Source organism: Arachis ipaensis, chromosome B10 (assembly GCF_059453495.1).
Source record: "Arachis ipaensis isolate K30076 ecotype BB chromosome B10, ASM5945349v1, whole genome shotgun sequence".
Taxonomy (NCBI): domain Eukaryota; kingdom Viridiplantae; phylum Streptophyta; class Magnoliopsida; order Fabales; family Fabaceae; genus Arachis; species Arachis ipaensis.
The window spans coordinates 32,015,048-32,021,585 of record NC_142435.1 but is presented as its reverse complement, the minus strand read 5'-3'; the positions used below and the strand labels follow the sequence as shown (position 1 = coordinate 32,021,585).

The window sequence follows — 6,538 nt, the reverse complement described above, 5'->3', positions numbered from 1 at the left end:
TGCAAAATATTGCTAGGATAACTAAATGAATTTCGGAAATGAAGCCGGGAAAGAAAAAGGAGCGCCTTAGCAACTGGAGATGCAATTCTGAAATCACCAGTATCCTCTTCGGGATTCTCGGGATTGAATTAAGTAGATCTTAACATTAGGAATTTAATCAATTCATGGCCAACAAATCTTAACAAGGCAGTTCATATGAATTAAAAAGTCAAGCTGCAGGTACATATATATAAGATAAACATGAAAATTCAATGTAAAGAGCAGCAATATACCAGAAATACAGCATATGAACAAGATTACAGCAACAGCAGATTTGCAAATATGATAAAACAGAAGCAAGAACAGTGCAAATAAACAGACCTAGAGCCACTAACCACAGTCTAATCTACCTAACAACCTAAAATCCACTACAACATGCATATCTAACTATCCTAACATGAACAAAAACGGAAAAATAAGAATAAACTACGAACGGATAAAAGGGATTGCGTGTTGCGGAACCTGGAAGGCTGAATAAGGAGAGTAGGCAGGAAGGTGGTTGGGTGGTGGTGATGGTGGCATCCAGTGGTTAGCACGGTGGTTGGCGGTGACGTCCGGCCGGCAGCTGGCGACGGTGGGCACGACGGTTGCTGCTGTTAGGGGGTAGGGGCTGCGCGACTGATAGGGTTTGCGTGGTTGGGGGGTTATATTTTCAAATCCACGCGATCGCATGGGGGACGCGGTCGCGTGGTGGGTGTGAAAATGGGGGTGACGCGATCGCGTGGGTCGCGCGATCGCATGAAAGGAGTGGGAAAGGGGATGACGCGATCGCGTGGGTCGCGCGATCGCGTCGCTGGAATTTGTGCTAAACGCACAACTCCAGCACCGTTTCAGCGCAACTCTCTGTCTCCTTTTGGGGTGATGTGCAATCCATGCAACGCGATCGCGTCGCTCACGCGGTCGCGTGGGATTGGTATTGTGCAAGTGACGCGATCGCATGGGGCATGCGATCGCGTGGGCCAATTTGTGCAAAACGCACAAGGGCCGCACGATTCCAGCCTAACTTTCTGGACGTTGGATGTTTACACCGATCTCCAGGTCACGCGGCCGCGTGGATAGTGTTTTCGCCATATGACGCGATCGCACGGGGCATGCGGTTGCGTCGTGCACCCCTTTTTTTTATATGTATGATAAATGCAGAATGCAATGATTAACATGAATGCTATGCATGATTCCAGGTTCAATGAAGTAAAATGAAAAGGAAATAAAAATGAAAGCAATTAACAAGAAATAAATTGAAAAAGAAGCGACCATACCATGGTGGGTTGTCTCCCACCTAGCACTTTTAGTTAAAGTCCTTAAGTTGGACATTGGAGGAGCTTCCTGCTATGGCGGCTTATGTTTAAATTCGTCCAAAAATCTCCACCAGTGCTTGGAATGCCAATAGCCTCTGGGGTCCCATACTAGGCATATAAAGCATCTGAGCAGCTTCAGACAAATTTTCAGGCTCCCGGGGTGACGAATGTCAGAATAGATTCTAGGATCCCAAGCTTTGCTATTAAATCCGCCTCCGTTTTGATCTACATGTCTCCATCCGGGCGGTTTAAAGAGTAGAATCTCACCATGGTGACCAAACGTTCTCTGTGATCCATGCAATTGAGCATGATACCAATCCGTGTACTTCGAGGTGAAGCGTGGAACCTTATTGAACCTTGTGCACCAACTCTGAGTAGGAGCCATTTCCCTCTTACTCTTAAAGCCGCAGAGAGCTCTAAGCTGGCCATCTGTTTCAAGCAAACCATATTCAAGTGAATAAGTAAAGTTATAGGTTAAGAATTGTACCCACTTGAAGCTTGTATTAGGTGGTAATGGCCTTGGAATAGGTGTTTCCGGTGGTTCTGCAAGTTCTACTCCCTTGTGCTCTTCCGTGAATTCCTCCACTTCCTTGCAAGGTTCTACAATTGTATCTGTGTCCTGGTCAAAGTCTTCTATGTCTTCCTCATCACTTGAGTCATAGATTGGAGGTTGAGAGAAATCTACCTCTGCATCATCTTCATATTCATCTGGGGAAGATTCTTCAATTTCAGAGAATTCACTTGCGGATGCAAGTTTATTACTAAGAGAGCTAGACTTGTGACTATCATCATCAAGGGAATCTGTGTCCTGGGTTATTCCGTCTGATTCTTCATAAACAACTTGCCTTGGAGATTGTACAATATCCTCCTTAGCATCAACTGTAGCGTCCATGACGGAGTTCTCCTCAGTTCTGGATTCCCATGGAGGTTCAGCATCTCCTAGATCTTCAACCAACTCTTCTTCTTGAACAATGACAGCTTCTTCTACTTGTTCTAGTACGAATTCATTCTCTGTCTTGTCCACTGGAGTTTCTGGTATCTCCTTCATGCTACGCTCTTCGTTAGACTGTTCACATGGGGCTGTGGCTGATCCTTGTGTATTTGAGCGCCTAGAAACCCATTGAATTATTGTTTGCTCCAGTTGTCGAATGGTTGTTTGAAGTTTATTTACTGTTTCGTTTAGGCGAACCTCTGCTTCTCGGGTTGCTGGACTTGGGCATGATACATAGGAAAGTGGTGGTGATTGGGAGTGATTGGATTGGTACTGGGGTAAGGAAGGATCATATGGTAGCGAATGGTGAAGAGAAGCTTGTGAGTGTGGTGGTTCGAGGTTATGTTGAAAGGATGGTTTATATGCACGGGGTGGGGCTTGTCGGTAGTTACAAGGTTGTCCACCACATCTTTTAGCTGGGTATGCACGGTAGAATGGTCTTTGTCCAGGATATCTCGGAGGGTGTTGCTGCCTAAAGGGTTGATTAGATCCTCTTGGCTCCATCCATCCTTGATTGGTCTGACCTTGATGCATATTCCTGCTGTAACTTCTATTTCCTTCAACAAAGTTAGAACCAAACTCAAAGCGAGAGGGGTGAGAGTTCATGATAACAAATGAAAAATAAAAAAAAGGAAAAACAGAAATAAATAAACAGGTAAAAGAAAAATATTTACAATAACCAATAATAAGGCACACGTTAGCAGTTCCCCGGCAACGGCGCCATTTTGACGTTAGGATTTTTGCCAGTAAAGAAGTTCATAAAAACAGTCGCATTGTAGATATAGTCTCTAAATCGACAGAAATCTCTTCGTACAAACGTTTTGGGTGTCACAAGTAACAAACCCCTTTAAAAATTGTTAACCGAGTATTCAAACCTCGGGTCGTCTTCTCAAGGAACTGCAAGGAAGTATGTTCTTATTATTGGCTATAAAGGTTGTAATCGGGGTTTAGAAGGTGAGAAGCAAGTGATTTAAATGACAAGTAAAGTAGATGGCAATTAAAATAAATAAATACTGTAAAACAAACTTCTGGCAAGGTAAGAGAAATTGGAAGTCCAACTTAATTATCTCTCTCAACAATAATGAAAGTTGAATCTAAATTCCATTTAGTTAACCTTTACTAAAGCAAAGGAAAGTCAAGGGACTAATTAGTTTGTCCTTCGAATCCTATTTAATTCCTAAGAAAAGTTGGGATTATTGAAGTTCTGTTCAATTAGCAAGATAGCGATTATCAGTTATGTTGAGTTTGATAATGTTGAGTTACTGATTTCTTAACCAAGACCAAAAGGGGAAAAAGTAAAATTGCTGGAATAAAAATATCCTTAGATGGAAAGCAATGGTAACACAAATTAAAGAGAAAGCAATCAATAACTGAAATACCTCAAATATCATTAATTCAAATAACAATCTGTAACATGGAATAATTCATAAATTAAATTATAAAAGTAAATGATCAACTTAAGTGCTGGAATAAATAAATAAAAGTGAAAAGGGAAGCTTAAAACAAGAAACATAAAACCTGGATCGAGAGTCACTCTTAAAAACTAAGAGAAGTCCTAAATCCTAATCCTAAGAGAGAGGGGAGAGAACCTCTCTCAAACTAAATCTAAATCATGGAAAGTAGTAAGGATGCGAGCTCCCTTTTGAATGGATGCATTCCCCCACTTTTATAGCCTCTAGTCTGTGTGTTCTGCACTTGGATATGGGCCAAAAGGGCTTCAGAAATCGCTGGGGGCGTATTCTGATTCTGATACGTGGCCTCTGTCACGCGTCCGCGTGGGTCACGCGGTCGCGTCATTTGGAGCTTTTCCTTGCCACGCAGTCGCGTCAGTCACGCGTCTGCGTCGTATGCGTTCTACTTAAGGCGCGCGGTCACGTCAGTCATGCGGCCGTGTCGCTGCTTCTTCGCTTCTGGCACGCGATCGCGTCGTCCATGCGATCGCGTGGATGCCAGTTTCTTCAAAACTCCGTTTCGCACTTTTCTTCCATTTTTGTACGTTTCCTTTTCCATCCTTTTAGTCATTCTGCCTTAGAAAATCTGAAACTACTCAACACACTAATCACGACATCGAATGGAAGTAAATGTAATTAAAATAATTAATTTTAAAGCTTAGGAAACATGTTTTTCACATACATCACATAATAAGGAAGGGAAAGTAAAACCATGCAATTAATATGAATAAGTGGGTGAAGGATTGAATAAATCACTCAAACTAAGCACAAAATAACTCATGAAATATGGGTTTATCACTCACCTTAAAACAGAGAATAACAAACCCAACCCTAGAATTTGTTGAAATGAGAGAGAGATTCAAGGAGCAGAGGAGAGCGAGAGTGTGAAGCAGAGATTGAGAGCGAGAGTGTGAAGGAGAACGAGATTTGGAGCAGGTTCCCTAATCTTTCTTCCGTTCAGCAATTAGGGTAGTCTCCGATTTTGATTTCCAGGATTAGAATAGGTAACATTTTTTAAGTTTTTTTAAAAAATTATATATATTTACTAGCATTTCATTATAAATGTTACTTTATATATAATTTTATAATAATCACTAATACTTTAACAAATGTTAAGCAATAAATGTTACCAAATGCTCAAAATGTAGTAGTGATATAACATATATAGCTTCCTAACTAACCTCTAATTGACTCCTTTATCATTTATAGAAATTTTCAAAAGTGTGTTGAAGTAATAAGCAGGTCTTTAAACAAGAATACCCAAGAACTGATTTTGGTAATCAGATGCAACAAGGCTCCATATTATTGTTAACTACATGCATCATTGTAGCAGTTGCCAACACAGAAGGAAGATAACCAATAAACCTGAAATCTGCATTAAAAATAAATAAATAAATATCAAAAGTTGAAGAAATGTATATATAGAAATTAAAGAAAGAGATTAATTATTACCTGGTAAGAGAAAAAGAATAAGAGATTGACATGTGTTGAGGAACTAAAAACATTTAAGTCTTCTTGTGATATGAACAATGAAAGAGAGAGGTGTTGGTGGATTCATCTTTCACTCAAGAGTTGAAAGTACCAAAATCTCCATTTTCTTTATTATTTTTGCCTCAAACACATATTTGTTGTCTTCCACCTACACATATTTTCATAAATCAAATTTTATTATTAATAAAATGTATTATTATTATTATTATTATTATTATTATTATTATTATTATTATTATTATTATTATTATTATTATTATTATTATTATTATTATTAATCATACTTGTAAATCAAGAGGAAGTGAAACTTGTGTCTCTTCCATTTTAGCAGCAAGAGAGATGCAAGCAACTGTAGCAAGATAAGTCAACCATGACTGCTTCTTCTTCACGGTGAAGGTGAAGAGGAATCTGTGAAGGTAGTTAATAGCAAGAGAAGCTGTGAGAGTAGAGAATGAAAAAGTTTTCAACCATGGTTGCTTCTTCTTCCATTATTCTCTTGTTCTTGTTATTTTGATACAAGAGTTTTCAACTCTGAATCATCACACAACATGTCTTGTTCTAGAAACACATGATCATGTTCCTCATCATCAAAATAATGTGGTTCTGAGCAATACAAAGAATCTATGTGTTCCTCATCATATGAAGTAGCAGTATTAATGAATACTTGTTTAACATGAGAATTAAAACTTAACTAGACATACACAGGCAAATAGAAAGTTAAGTATTTACCTAGGCAACCTTGGCGACCAACAGCGTTAACAATGTTTGATCCTTCTTCCAAGAAGCACCAAATGCAATCAATAATTGAAACATAGAAAAAATTCAAGCAACCAATAACGTATCCAGTTTTAAACAAGCAGAATTCAAGTTAAATCACGAAATCCTTGAAACTCAATTGCAACAAAGAACAAACTCCAAGCCTTAAACCAGGAGATACAACCAAATATAGTACTAACAGAAATAATTTCTAAGAAGCAAAATAACAAACACATAGAGTGCAATCAGTGCATTATTTCTAAATGTTTGTGAATCAAATTCACACCGCCATTGATCCGTCCTATGCATCATTCCTGCAATCATTGAAGTAATTAGAACAAGAGGATGTGAATTTAGTTACAGATCTAGAGGCGAGAAGTTAGAACGCAAACTGAGAAATAGATCGAGGAGGAGAAGGCACGTTAATGCATGAGGAGAAGCTAGCAAAGCATAAGCTCGAAAAAGGAGGAGAAGCTCACAAATCTGGAAAAAATCTTGACAGAGGAGGAGAACGC

General features: G+C 39.2%; 1 pseudogene; it reads right to left on the bottom strand.

Moving 5' to 3' along the window:
- Nucleotides 1–5,022: 5,022 nt before the first annotated feature.
- LOC107620475 (cyclin-D3-1-like) lies at nucleotides 5,023–6,315 on the bottom strand (annotated as a pseudogene).
- Between the last annotated feature and the right edge of the window lie 223 nt (nucleotides 6,316–6,538).